The 13,614-nt window shown below is 37.0% G+C and overlaps 1 long non-coding RNA gene across 1 annotated transcript; it reads right to left on the minus strand.

Moving 5' to 3' along the window:
* Positions 1-3,895: 3,895 nt before the first annotated feature.
* LOC120878538 lies at positions 3,896-11,794 on the minus strand. Its single transcript, XR_005724568.1, has 3 exons — positions 10,631-11,794; positions 7,587-7,591; positions 3,896-3,906 (listed from the first exon to the last, which is right to left on the minus strand). It is a non-coding gene; the product is annotated as an uncharacterized LOC120878538 (long non-coding RNA).
* Between the last annotated feature and the right edge of the window lie 1,820 nt (positions 11,795-13,614).

Genomic DNA, 13,614 nt, shown 5'->3' on the forward strand with positions numbered 1-13,614 from the left:
ACTTCACTTTCACTTTTCACTTTCATGCACTGGAGAAGGAAATTTAATATTCAGCCTTACAAAGGAGGAAGTCTTGCCATTTGTGATACCATGGGTAGAACTTGAGGCCGTTACACTAAGTGAAATAAGTTAGAAAGAGGTTTTCTTCTTCAGTGCCAACTTCCTACTTAATCTTGGAAGTCACTTTCATCACCTTTGCAGCTTTGGCTTTCACCACCTGGCTCCCTGCCTGGGGCTTAGCGGGTCTCTGGGCAGCCTTCCTCAGCGTTGCTATGGCTTTGGCCTTCTTGGGACTCTTGGCCACCTTCTTGTCACTTCGCCTTCTTGGGGGCCTTCTTCAGGGCTCCCTTCACCCTCACGGCCTCTTGGACTTAACTGCAGCTCCTGCAGGTTTCTCTGATGTGGGAGCCCTGCCTTCTGGGTCTTGGGCTGGGCTTCCGGTGCAGCCACGGTCTTGCTGAGCTTAATGGAGCTGGACATGCTGGTGCCCTCGGTCCGCACCAGGTTGTTCTTGCTCAGTGGGCTCTTGAGACCTATCTATGCGGCTGCACCCCCACTCCTGCGCCTACACCTGGAGAAAACCATATTTCGAAAAGATACATGCACCCCGAAGTTCAGCATTGTTTACAAGAGCCAGGATGTGAAAGCACCCTAAATTTCCATCAGCAGAGAGATGGGTAAAGAAGACGTGGTACAAATATGCAATGGCCTATTCGTCAGCCATTTAAAAAGAACAAAACAATGTCATTTGCAGCAATGCTGATGGACCTAGAGATTGTCATGATGAGTGAAGTAAGTCAGACACAGAAAGGCAAGTATCATGTGATATCACTTACATGTAGAATCTAGAAAAAGGGTACACATGAACCTATCTACAAAACAGAAACAGAGTTGCAGATGTAGAAAGCAAAGCTATGGTCACCAGGGGGTGATGTGTGTGTATGTGTGTGTGTGTGTGTGTGTGTTAGCTGCTCAGTCCTGTCTGACTCTTGGCGACCCCATGGACTGTAGCCCACCAGGCTCTTCTGTCCATGGGACTCTCCAGGCAAGAATACTGGAGTGGGTTGCCATTTCCTTCTCCAGAAAGGCTGATGAAAGTGTGTAAAATCAAGATGATAACCGTACTTAGCAGCACAGTCACAATAAAGTATCACTGAGATCTGAGGAAGTTTTCTCTTCTTAGGAGTTCCTGCTTTGGACCGAGTTAGCTTGAGACCGTGAATCACCCCAGTGTCCTAAATCCATCAACGGGGACACAGATGCTCTATTGGTCATAAATATCTATTAAACCTTGTACACTGACAGCTAAGCCATGCCAAGCGGGGGAGGGATGAATTGAGATATTGGAAGTGACATGTACAGACTACTGTATGTAAAATAGAGGGCTGACAAGAACCTGCCGCATAGCACAGGGAACTCTCCTCAGTACTCTGTAATGATCTACATGGGAAAGGAGTCTAAAAAAAAGAGTAGATATATATATATCTGATTCATTTTGCTGTACACCTGAAACTAACACAATGTTGTAATCAACTATACTCCTAAAATTTAACTCAGAAAGAGAAATAAATACCGTATGATCTCTCTTATATATGAACTCTAAAAACAACACACAAAACAACCCGACTCATAGACACAAAGAACAGATTAGATGTTGCCGGAAGTGAAGAGGAGGAGGGTCGGAGAGGTGTGGCGCAGTGGAGTAGGTGAAGAGAGTCAAAAAGTACACACTTCCAGTTATAAAATAAATAAATCATGAGATGTAATAAACAGAATAAAAAGAAATCATACGACATAAATTCTTTGACTTGATTTCATCATTCAATACATTTTTTAGTGGTGAACATAGTTCACCATTTTGCCAGCTTTTTAGCACTCTGCCTTCTGAACATAAAGCAATTGACTCATCTCTCTGATTGTTAAAGAGTTTGTACTCCTTCAGTTTCCTGATATTAAGATCAATGTTGGCAGGAATATTCCTGAAAATGTTTCCTTGAGAATATGTGCAATCGTATGCTGGGCATGTTCATCTGGGGGCAGCATTTCTGGGACATGAGTGTGCACATCTTCAAGGCAATTATGCAGAACCAAATTGTTTTCCAAGGAGGTTGTCTCAATTTACACTCTCCACATGCAGAATATAAAAATCCCTGATGCTCCATTTCACTGCCTAACATTTGTTATTGTCTTTTAATTTTTGCCAGTCTGGTGGGAGTAGTGGCAGTAGTGTATGATTTCATTTTAATTAGAATTTCTCTGAAAATAATGAGGTTATGAGTATTCACTTTTGTTTATGAAAATGCATATTTCCTTTTCTGTAAAATGCCTAACGTGTTCATATTTTTGCCTAATTTTCCATTAAAGTGTCTATTTCTTATAATTTCAGTATTCTTTATATAATACAATACTAATAATTTAAGATTATATGTGTTAAGAAAATCTTCAAGAGTTCATTTTGTCTTTTCAGTTTCTTTGAGGCAATATTGAACTAGAAACTAAATTTATGAATTGAAATTTAGTCTAGCAAATCAAAACTACAGTGAGCTACCACCTAACAATGGTCAAAATGACCATCAAATAAAATCTAGAAGAAATAAATGCTGGAGAGAGTGTGGAGAAATGGGAACCCTCCTACAGTGTCAGTGGGCTTGTAAATTGTTAGTCACCATGGAGACCAGTATGAAGCTTCTTTAAAAAAACTAAAACCATCATATGGCCCAGGAGTCCCACTCCAGGGTATATATTCAGACAAAACCATGATGAAAATATACCTGCACCCCAATATTCATTAGGGCACTACTTACAATAGCCTGGGGATGGAAGCAACCTAAGTGTCCATCGACAGAGGAATAGATAAGATGTGGTACACGTACAAAATGGAATGTTACTCAGCCATAAAAAGAACAGAATAATGCCATTTTCAGTGACATGGATGAACCAGAGATCGTCACACTGAGTGAAGTAAAACACAGAAAAATAAATATCATGGTGTATCACTTATGTGTGAAATCTAAAACAAAAAAGCACAAGTGAATGTATTTACAAAACAGAAGTAGTCTTGGAGGTAGAAAAGAAACTCATGACTACCAGAGGACAAGCAGAAGGACGAGAAACTGAGAGACCGGGTTTGACCTGTATGCACTATTATGTATAAAGCAAATAACAGGAATCTGCTGACTAGCACAAGGAGCTCTACTCAGTCCTCTGTAGTGGCCTATATAACAAAAGAATCTCAAAAACCAAAAACCAAGTGGGTGTCTGTATAACTGATTCATTCTGCCATACACCTAAACTAACATAACATTGTAAGTCAACGATGCATTAATGAATTTTTAAAAAATACATATTTATTTTAATTCATCAATCTGTTTACTTTTACTGTAGCTTTTGCATTTGTTAAAGAAGTCCTTTCCTGCCTCAAAGTCATAAGTTTATTCTCTCATATGGTTTTCTAAATGTTTCCATGTTTTAGCTTTTTATATTTTTATTTGTAACCTATTTGAAACTGAAGTGAAAATCAGTTTTTTTATATAGAAAAGCAGATGTTCAGTATCACATATTGAATGGTCTTTCTTTTATACACTAATCTGCAATTCAGGATCTTCTGTATTGCAATTAAAAAAAAAAATAAGGGCATAAGTATTGGGATTTTCTGTTACATTGCATTTGCTAATGTGTTTTATTTTGTTATCACGTTAATAGCATGATGCCTTTGTTACTCTAACTTTGCAATCACTCTTTTTATGGAAACACAATTAGCATAGAACATTATATTAATTTCAGATGTACAATATCATTATTTGATATTTGTATGTTGCAAAATGACCACGACAATATCTGGCTAATACATAGCACACATATAGTTACACTTTTTTTCTTGTGATGAGAACTTCTAAGATGTATACACTTAGCAACCTTTAAACATACATTTTAGAAGTTTAAATTTTTAAACATACATTTTAAAAGTTTAAACTTTTAAACATATGGTACTATAAACTATAGATAGCATGCTGTACATTACGTTCTAGAAAATATATTTTTACAAGTGAAAGTTTGTACGTTTTGGCCACTTTTACCAAACTTCCCCACCTCTGTCAACCACCAGTCTCTTCTGTGAGTTCAATATTGTTTGTCTGGACTCCAAGTACAAGTTAGATCATACAGTAATTGTCTTTCTCTGACTCAGCGCAATGTCTTCAAAGTCCAATCATGTTGTTGCAAACTGCAACGTTTCCTTCTTCTGTTTACTACTGCTGAATATTTTACTGTGTGCGTGTGTGTGTGTGTGTGTGTGCACACGTGCGTATGTGTATGCATGCTACATCTGCTGTATCCATTCATCCTTTAGTGGCGTTTGGCTTGCTTCCATGTTTCGAATGCTAAACCAGCTGTAGACACGTAGATACCTTTTTGAGTTGGTGCTTTTATTTGCTTTGGATGAATATTTATTGCTGTATCATATTAGTTCTACTTTTACTTTTTGTTTTGTTTTTAGTAAATTCTATATTGTTTTCCAAAGTGTCTGCCCCAAGTGACATTTCCACCAACAGTCACAAGGGTTCTATTTTCCAAATACTTCCTTGTCAATACTTGAGACCTTGTGTGTCTGATAATATCCAGTCCGATAGGTATGAGATGATAGCTTTTTGTGGTTTTGATTTGCACTTTCCTAATGACTAGGGCAATGGCACCCCACTCCAGTGCTCTTGCCTGGAGAATCCCATGGATGGAGGAGCCTGGTGGGCTGCAGACCATGGGGTCGCACAGAGTCGGACACGACTGAAGCGACTTAGCAGCAGCAGCAGCAATGACTAGTGCAGTGGAGTACCTTATCACAGACCTATTAGCCAGCTGTAAGTATTTGGGAAAATGTCTATTCAGAGTCTATCTTCAGTTGTTAATTGTATTTTATGTGGTGTTTTTTTAGTTGTATGACTTCTTTTATAGTTTGGATATTAATCTTCTACCAGATATATGATTTATAAATATGTTTTTCCATTCAGTAGGCTACCTTTTCATTTTGTTAATGGTTTGCTATTGCTGTGCAGAAGTTTTTTTATTATGATGTAGACCACTCTATTTTTGCTTTTGTTGTCATTACTTTTGATGTGAAATGTAACCACTCAATATAAGCTATGTATTTAGATTCTTCTTCCTAAAGAATATCTGACTCTTCTTCATTATTTTCATTGATGTATAAAATTTGTAATTAGTCATTTTCCTCAGGATCTCACAAATAAAAGTGTTCATATCTAGATTGAAACTGTGTTAGTTTAAAAATGAACTTTTGAGGACTGACATAATTTAAGTATAGCCTGTTTCTGTTAATAAGCATGGTAGATTTCTCTATTTTAATGTCAACGCCTTAGAATAAGTATTTATAAATTCCCACACTAAAAGTTTCTCACATTTTTTGATTTATTTGTCTTATTTTTGTTTATATTTAAAATTCATATGAATTTTAACTCAGTCGGATGTTATCATATAAAATATGATAGATCTGTTCCTGTGTGCTAGTGACTAGAGAGCTTAGCTGTTTTTCACTGATTTTTCAGTTATAGCGAAATCCTAACCCAAGCGCCTCCTCGTTGTTGTTCGTAACTAAGTTGTGTGTGATTCTTTGTGACCCCAAGGCTGCAGAATGCCTGGCCTCCCTGTACTTCACCATCTCCCGGAGCTTGCTCAAACCCGTATCCATTGAGTCAGTGATGCCATCTCACCATCTGTCGTCCCCTTCTCCTCCTGTCCTCAATCTTTCCCAGCAGCAGGGGCATTTAGAATGGGTCAGCTCTTCACATCAGAAGCTTTAAAGTATTAGAGCTTCAACTCTAGCATCAGTCCTTTCAATGACTATTAAGAGTTGTATTTCTTTAATATGGACTGGTTTGATCTCCATGGGATTCCCAAGAGGCCTCTAGAGTACCACAATTCAAAAGCATCAATTCTTCGGAGCTCAGCCTTCTTTATGGTCCAACTCTCACATAAGTGCTTGACTACAGGAAAAGCCAGGAGAAAGAAATGGAAACCCCCTCCAGGATTTTTACCTGGAGAATCCCATGGGCATGGGAGCCTGGTGGGCTACAGTCTATGGGGTTGCAAAGAGTTGGACATAACTGAGTGACTAAGCACACAGGAAAAGCCATCATTTTGACTATATGGACCTTTGTTGGCAAAGTGATGTCTTTGCTTTTTAATATGCTGTCTAGTTTTGTCATTGTTTTCCTTCCAAGGAGTAAGAGTCTTTTAATTTAATGGTTACAGTCAACATCCACAGTGATTTTGGAGCCCAAGAAAATAAAATGTGTCACTGCTTCCACATTTCCGCTTCTATCTGACAAGGAGTGATAGGACCAGATGCCATGATCTTAGTTCTTTGAAGGTTGAGGCTCAAGCCAACTTTTTCACTCGCATTCTCCTATTATACCTTCATCAAGAGGCTCTTTAGTTCTTCTCTGCTTTCTGCCACTAGGGTGGTATTATACGCACATCTGAGGTTGTTGATATTTCTCCTGGCAATCTTGATTCCAGCTTGTGTTTCATCCAGCCCAGCATTTCACATGGTGCACTCTGCATATAAGTTAAATAAGCAGGGTGACAATAGACAGCCTTGATATAGTCCTTTCCTAATTTTGAACCAGTCCATCGTTCTATGGCTAATTCTAACTGTTGCTTTTTGATGCACAGGCATGTTTCTCAGGAGGCAGATAAGGTGGTCAAGTATTCCCATCTCTTTAAGAATTTTCCACAGTTTGCTGTGATCCACACAGGCTTTAGCAGAATGAATGAAGGAGAAGCAGATCTTTTTTTTTTTTTTTGGAATACCTTTGCTTTTTCTATGGTTCAATGGATGTTGACAATTTGATCTCTGGTTCCTGACTTTTCTAAAAAACCCAGCTTGTCCATTTGGAAATTCTTGATTCTCATGCTTTTGAAGCCTCGCTTGGAGGATTTTGAGCGTTACCTTGCTTGCATGTTTAAATGAGCACACGTGCATGGTAATTTAGACATCGTTTGGCACTGCCTTTCTTTGGGATTGGAATAAAAACTGACGTTTTCCAGTTCTGTGGCCACTGCTGATCTTTTCAAATTTGCTGGTATATTGAGTGCAGCATTTTAACAGCGTCATCTTTTAAGAGTTTAAATTCTAGAATATCCTAATTCCATCACCTTCCCTAGCTTTGCTTGTAGTAATGCTCCCCAGGGCCCATTTGACTTCCCACTCCAGGATGTCTGGGTCTTGGTGAATGACCACACCATCGTGGTTTCCAGGTCATTAACACCTTCTGTGTAGTTCTTTGTATTCTTTCCACCTCTTCCTAGTCTCTCCCTAGATAACTGTATTTCTGAAGATGTGGCCCCAGTATTCCAAAGTCAGTTCTTGGCAATTTTCAGAAGTGTGCCACAGGATTTCCAAGTAATCTTTCTATTTGGGACTCTTTTAATGCCGTCCCACTTTCTCTTATTTCTGTTTCTCAGAATTTGAGGCTCAATGATTGGACCTTTAGCAAATATTCAGCTGAGGGAACTTCACACTGGAAGCTTCCAGCTGAGAATGGAAAATGTGGAGCATGAGCTACTGATATTACTAGAGCTTCTACTTTACCTGCAAGGCTTACTTTCAGCCTTCTTCTGTGTATAAGCATAAATCCATTAGCGATTTTTCAAGATACTCTTTCTGCCAGAACCAAATTCTTAATTCTTACATCAACAGATTTCATTATAATTGCATCTGTACTTATTAGAAAAAAGTCTTTACATCTGTACTCAGGAGAAAATCATGGAACAGTTTTTTTTTCCTTCTAAATACAAAAAGGCACTTCCAAATAAGCACAGTTGGCTGACATCTGTTGCCAAAAATAGCTAGGCTTGAAATTGACTTAGTCCATGAAAAATACCATTACATGTAAAAATCACTGGGATGCAATGAATTGTTTACTGCAGAATTTCAACATATAGTAAAGATTTATTTTTTAATTATTTGTGTTAACCTTAAAATACTAAAAATCAAATTGAGGTTTCACTTATGGGAGAACATATATATGTTATCAGCTGGTAGCAATGAGACATTTTCTTCGACAAGAGGTACTTGCCATCTTAAAGCTATACAATGTGAAGCATCATTATAAGATGAAGCATTCAACTGTTGATGATCTGTTTCCTCTCTATTGACAACTAAGAAGGCTTAAGTTGTGCAGCGGTTACATTCCCATTATACGTGTACTTTTACCTTTATACCAACTAGGCAAGCTATATTTTTGGTATGCATAAGCTCAGAAGACAGGCACAAAATAAAGTTCAGAAACATTCTTTGAATATCTTTATAGAATCTCTTCTCCCTAATCCTCACTGATTTGGGAAAGAAAAATGAATCGATGATTCAGGAGGGTTAAACACTGCCAGCTGATACTTTTTACTAGCTGCAGATGGAGCAGTTTCTTTTTAAAATCAAAGTTCAAGTCTTCACGCAAACAACAATTAGAAGAGTTAATGAGTCTCATTTTATTTAAACAGTTTCAGTTCAGCTGTGAGGAAGCTTAACCATTGAGTATGTTATGAGACAACTGCATTTAATTAAATGTTGGTTTCATAAAGTGGGCAGCTGAATATGCTCAATTTCCCAGTGTTAAATTTGTTTATACAAACCTTTCATTCAACACATTCTAATCTGGCTTTCCTGTTATGTTTTCCATATTTCTTTCATTCTTAGGCCATCTCTATTTTCTACATTAATTTAAGAAATAAGTATTACATATCTACTATGGACTAAGTTCTGTTCTAAGGCTCAGCAACACAAATTTACCTAAAGTGCTCAGTGATACAAAAAAACACACATCACATCGCTTGAGAATCAGTGCCGTCACAAGGACACATGAGTGGCCGAGGAAATCGATACTTCCATGAGAATGTTATGAGAATGCTTCATAGGTAAGTCTAATCCTGCTTTTTAGTATTTTCTAATGTCCTCAGATATTGGAAAAATAAATCTGCTATTCAATCAATTAAAAAAGCATTGCAAACAAAAACTTATGAGAAGGTATAGGGAAATTAAGACAATATAATCCTATAACAATTTGCCCAAATTTCTCCTATATAAGTTACATTTTGCTTTCTTTAAATTTTACCTTTTTATAGCATGTGATAAAGAATGTTTAGAAAACTATAATTCTTGACGACCTAAAAATATTTTCCATATTTTAGAAGGTCTAAAATAAAGTGTGTTTTATACTAAAATATTTAATATAACTATTAATGCAACTAATGTTAAGCTTCATTAATGGACACACAAAATATATATTATAAATATCAAGCTACAATAACAATTCAGATGTTCAAAAGAATTTAAGTGATAAAATCAGGTTTCCTAGAGAAATATATATATATATATTTAAAATAAACTATATATATAGTTTAAAATAAAACAGGGAGAAGAAGACAGATAATATCTATGGCAGAGGACTTTGTAATAAGGACTAGAACCATGATGTTTCAAGGATTGTTTTTCATGGGAAAACCACCTAGAAATTCTATTGGTTGTTGATTCAAAGCCACTAATTAGTTGGTCAAATCTTACAAGAAGCTAAACATGTTAATCCAATCAATATACTAGCCTTGAAGATAACATTTCATAAATTATAGATCACAGATACTAAAAATAGTGCATTAACTTCTCTCTCATGAATATACACCTTTCTAAAATTCACAGAATTTCAGACATACAGGAATGTATATTCTAATTTTATCTCTACTCCAATTGCTTTTCCCAGTTAAATGTGTTCATTTACTTACTTTAGCAGAAGCCTGCCTTATGTCTTGCAATATCTCCTGGTCTAATAACTGTATCCATATTTATATAAGGGCTTCCCAGGTAGCAATAGTGATAAAGAACCGCCTGCCAATGAAAGAGACTTGAGTTCTATCCCTGGGTTGGAAAGACCCCCAGGAGAAGGGAGCGGCAACCCACTGCAGTATTCTTGCCTGGAGAATTCCATGAACAGAGGAGCCTGGTGGGCTACAGTCCACAGGGTCGCAAAGAGCTGGACATGACTGAACAGCAGTATTCAATGTCAATTCTTGAATTGATCTTACATAGCAAACTGATTTCTTGGTCCTATTCTAGATCTTAATTATTCGGTTTGAGGCCTGCTCCACCTTCGATCTTCGTGTTGGTGATCTTACCTCAACTCATTCTCTTCAGAACTATTCCCTTGCTCAGAGGTTGAAAACAGAAATCCTTTCCATCGTTTCCTGTTGGGTATCTGTCAGCAGCTCACAGAAGCCTGACATCTATCTATGGTTTAGCAAGCACCTAGAGGGAAAAGCTTTGAGTCATGGGAACCAAAAATACTTGTTCATGTAATGTAAATCAATACTTATAAATCTGTTATTCTGGAGGCCCTTTAACTAGGCACCTATTATGTTAGATAATAGACCTGTCCTTCCTGAAGTGAAATGAAATGGCTCAGTCGTGTCTGACTCTTTGCGACCCCATGGACTGTAGCCTACCAGGCTCCTCTGTGCATGGACTTTTCCAGGTAAGAATACTGGAGTGGGGTGCCATTTCCTTCTCCAGGGGATCTTCCCGAACCAGGAATCGAACCAGGTCTCCCGCACTGTAGGCATCTGCTTACACCAAAAGTCAGACTATGTCTACGAAATGTCAGTATCAGGCAGCGGCTTCAAAACCAAAGTGGTGACTAGAGGTAAAGTGGAATTTTAGTTGGTGGAAAAACCAGACAATTAAGAAAGTAGATCCGATGATGACATGGAGACCATGGAATCCTGTGGCTACGAAAAAGGTTGAACCATAGACTCCGTCTGAGATGGTAAAGGGCGCTTCATAGTACTCTGAGGCTTGTAGTAGTGTAAAATATACACCTAATGCAAAGGTAATAAACAGGGCTTGTATATGTGGTTGCGGTTTCCTTCCATAAGGCTATGGTGGGCTCAGGTAATGGAGACTCCTGAGGCTAGGAGAACGGAAGTGTTGAGTAATGGGACCTCTAGGGGATTAAGTGGGTGAATGCCTGTTGGAGGTCAGCAGCCGCCTAGTTTGGGTGTAGGTGCAAGGCTTGAGTGATAGAACGCTCAGAAGAATCCGGTAAAGAATAAGACTTCAGAGATAATAAAGAGAATTATTCCATAGCGAAGGCCCTTTTGAACAGTTGGAGTATGATGTCCTTGAAAGGCACTCTCTCGGATAACGTCTCATCATCATTGATACATTGTGAGTATATTTGTTGTTAGGCCGAGCATTAGTAAAGTTGTTGAGTTGAAGTGAAATCACATAATTAGGCCAGATGTTATTAAGAGGGTGGATAGTGCTCCTGTTAGGGGTCAGGGGCTTGGGTTTACTATGTGTTAAGCATGGGTTTGGTTTGTCATTATGTGTTGTCATGCAGGTATAAGCTAACTAGGAGGGTAAACACGTAGGCCTTAATTATAGCTACTGCAAATTCAAGAATTGTTAGTAGGACTAGAATGATAAATGTAATGAGAGCTGTTGTGGTGCTGATGTTCATTAGTGCAAGGGTGGCTCCTCCAATTTAGTGAATTAATAAGTGTCCTGCTGTGATGTTTGCTGTTAATCATACAGCAAGGGCTACTGGTTGGATGAAAAGGCTAATGGTTTCAATAATTACTAGTATTGGAATTAGCGGAGTTGGTGTTCCTTGTGGTACGAAGTGGGCAAGTGATGCCTTAGTTTTGTTGTGGAAGCCTGTAATTACAGCCCCTGCTCATAGAGGGATAGCCATGCCCAAATTTACTGATAGTTGTGTGGTTGGTGTAAACCACCGTCTGAGTTGCCAGGGATGCCTTATTGTATTCATCTCAATTCATTCCTCTTTTGAAAGATAATGTAGTTCAAGATCATTTTCAAGATTTATGGAATGGGGAGGTGTTAGTCTACCCAGCTACCTGGGATGAATCTACCTACCAAAGAGAGTTAGAATTGTATATGATACTTTCTTACTTTAAAAGCTATATAATAAAAAATAAATAAATAAATATAAATAAAAATAAATAAATAAATAAAAATGAAAAAAATAAAAAATAAAAAAATAAAACTTACAATCTCTTTCATGAAAAAAAAAAAAAAGCTATATAAGATCAAGAGTTGTCCTTGGTGAAATGTTTCAAATGAGTTCATATTGTTGATGGGTTTTGCTCTGTAATCAGAGAAAACAAGTGATATAAATAATGTAATATATGAGAAACTTTTACTTACTACAATTTGTATTTCTAACAGTTTAGTAAGTAGTTTATAGCAATAACAAGACATTCAAGATTGGAGACAGATACCAGAGAACTGAGGAAGTGAAAAGGAAAACCTTGATTTTTGCTCTGAATTTGTATTACCTGAGTATTTTTATATTATTTAATGTATTATTTAGCAAATGATATTAAAATCCAAAGAAAACCAAGTAGTAAGAACTATTTTTGAATGCACAAATAAGTGATAACTTCCACTATAAACATTTGAAAATAAAAACTACAAAAATGAGTATTAAATCATAATCCTGCATCCATTCTTCAATCCTTTATTCTTATATTTTAAGATTATAAATCATAAAAACTTTATACAATGTTTATTCTTTATCATTGTTTCTCCTTTGGTCTTTACCATCCCTACTAAAATTAAATTTTCTCCTCATCCTTTGTATAAGTTATCAACACACTCAAGGTGATTTTATATCTCATAATTTTGTGGTTTAAATGCCAGTTTCACTAAATTCTCTACATAAACGCTAAACTTATATGATTCAACTTACATTCAGGAGCAGAGGGCAAATTAATTACTGTAGGTTTTCAGCCAGCTGCTTTTCTCTCACTTTCTCCCCTAACAAAACTCCTTGTTTCAACCATTGTTTGTTGTAAACAACACTGTTCATTATTTCCTTTCCCACTTCTGAGCCATATCTCAATCTAAGCCTTAAGATTGAGATGCCATTTGGCCTTAGATCACCCAGCTCTGTTGAACTTATCTTTTATTCAACTTTATTTGAAAGCATGTTTTTGCCTTAGTACTATGTCCAATTATGAGACTTACAGAGATTACCCCATGCAACCCCAATGATTTCTTCTGTAATCACCACTGGATAAGTTATTTCTATGCTTGTAAACTTTAATTCATTTAAATTTAATTATTGATCTTAAATGTATTAACATTCTCATCTAACAAATATTAAAATAACTACTATGCAGACTTGTACCAAAGTATAAATTAAGGAACTCCTGAATGTATTCCAGTGAATGAAACAGGCTGGGTTTGATCCCATGGAATCTATAATCAAACAAATATATAAAACGCTATGGTGCTGTTGATAAATTTTAAAAAAAAGTGTTACGTACATAACTACAGTGGAGAGGAAAGCATTTTAAGTTCAGGTTGTCAGGAAAGAACTTTGAGAATATGATGCTTATGATGAGGAATTTAAAATGACGTTATTTTGATAAATGTGTAGAGAGGTTGAGGGTTGTGAGAAAAATTACAGGGTGAGGAAGTAAAATATGTGATGTCCTCAGGATGTAGTAAATAGCTTGGAGACATAGAAGGCCTGAAGAAAGAGTAATTTTTCAGGCATAAGTAATGGTGTAATAGACAGGCGAGTTTGG

The sequence above is a fragment of the Oryx dammah genome, unplaced genomic scaffold (assembly GCF_014754425.2).
Source record: "Oryx dammah isolate SB20612 unplaced genomic scaffold, SCBI_Odam_1.1 HiC_scaffold_19, whole genome shotgun sequence".
Lineage (NCBI taxonomy): Eukaryota > Metazoa > Chordata > Mammalia > Artiodactyla > Bovidae > Oryx > Oryx dammah.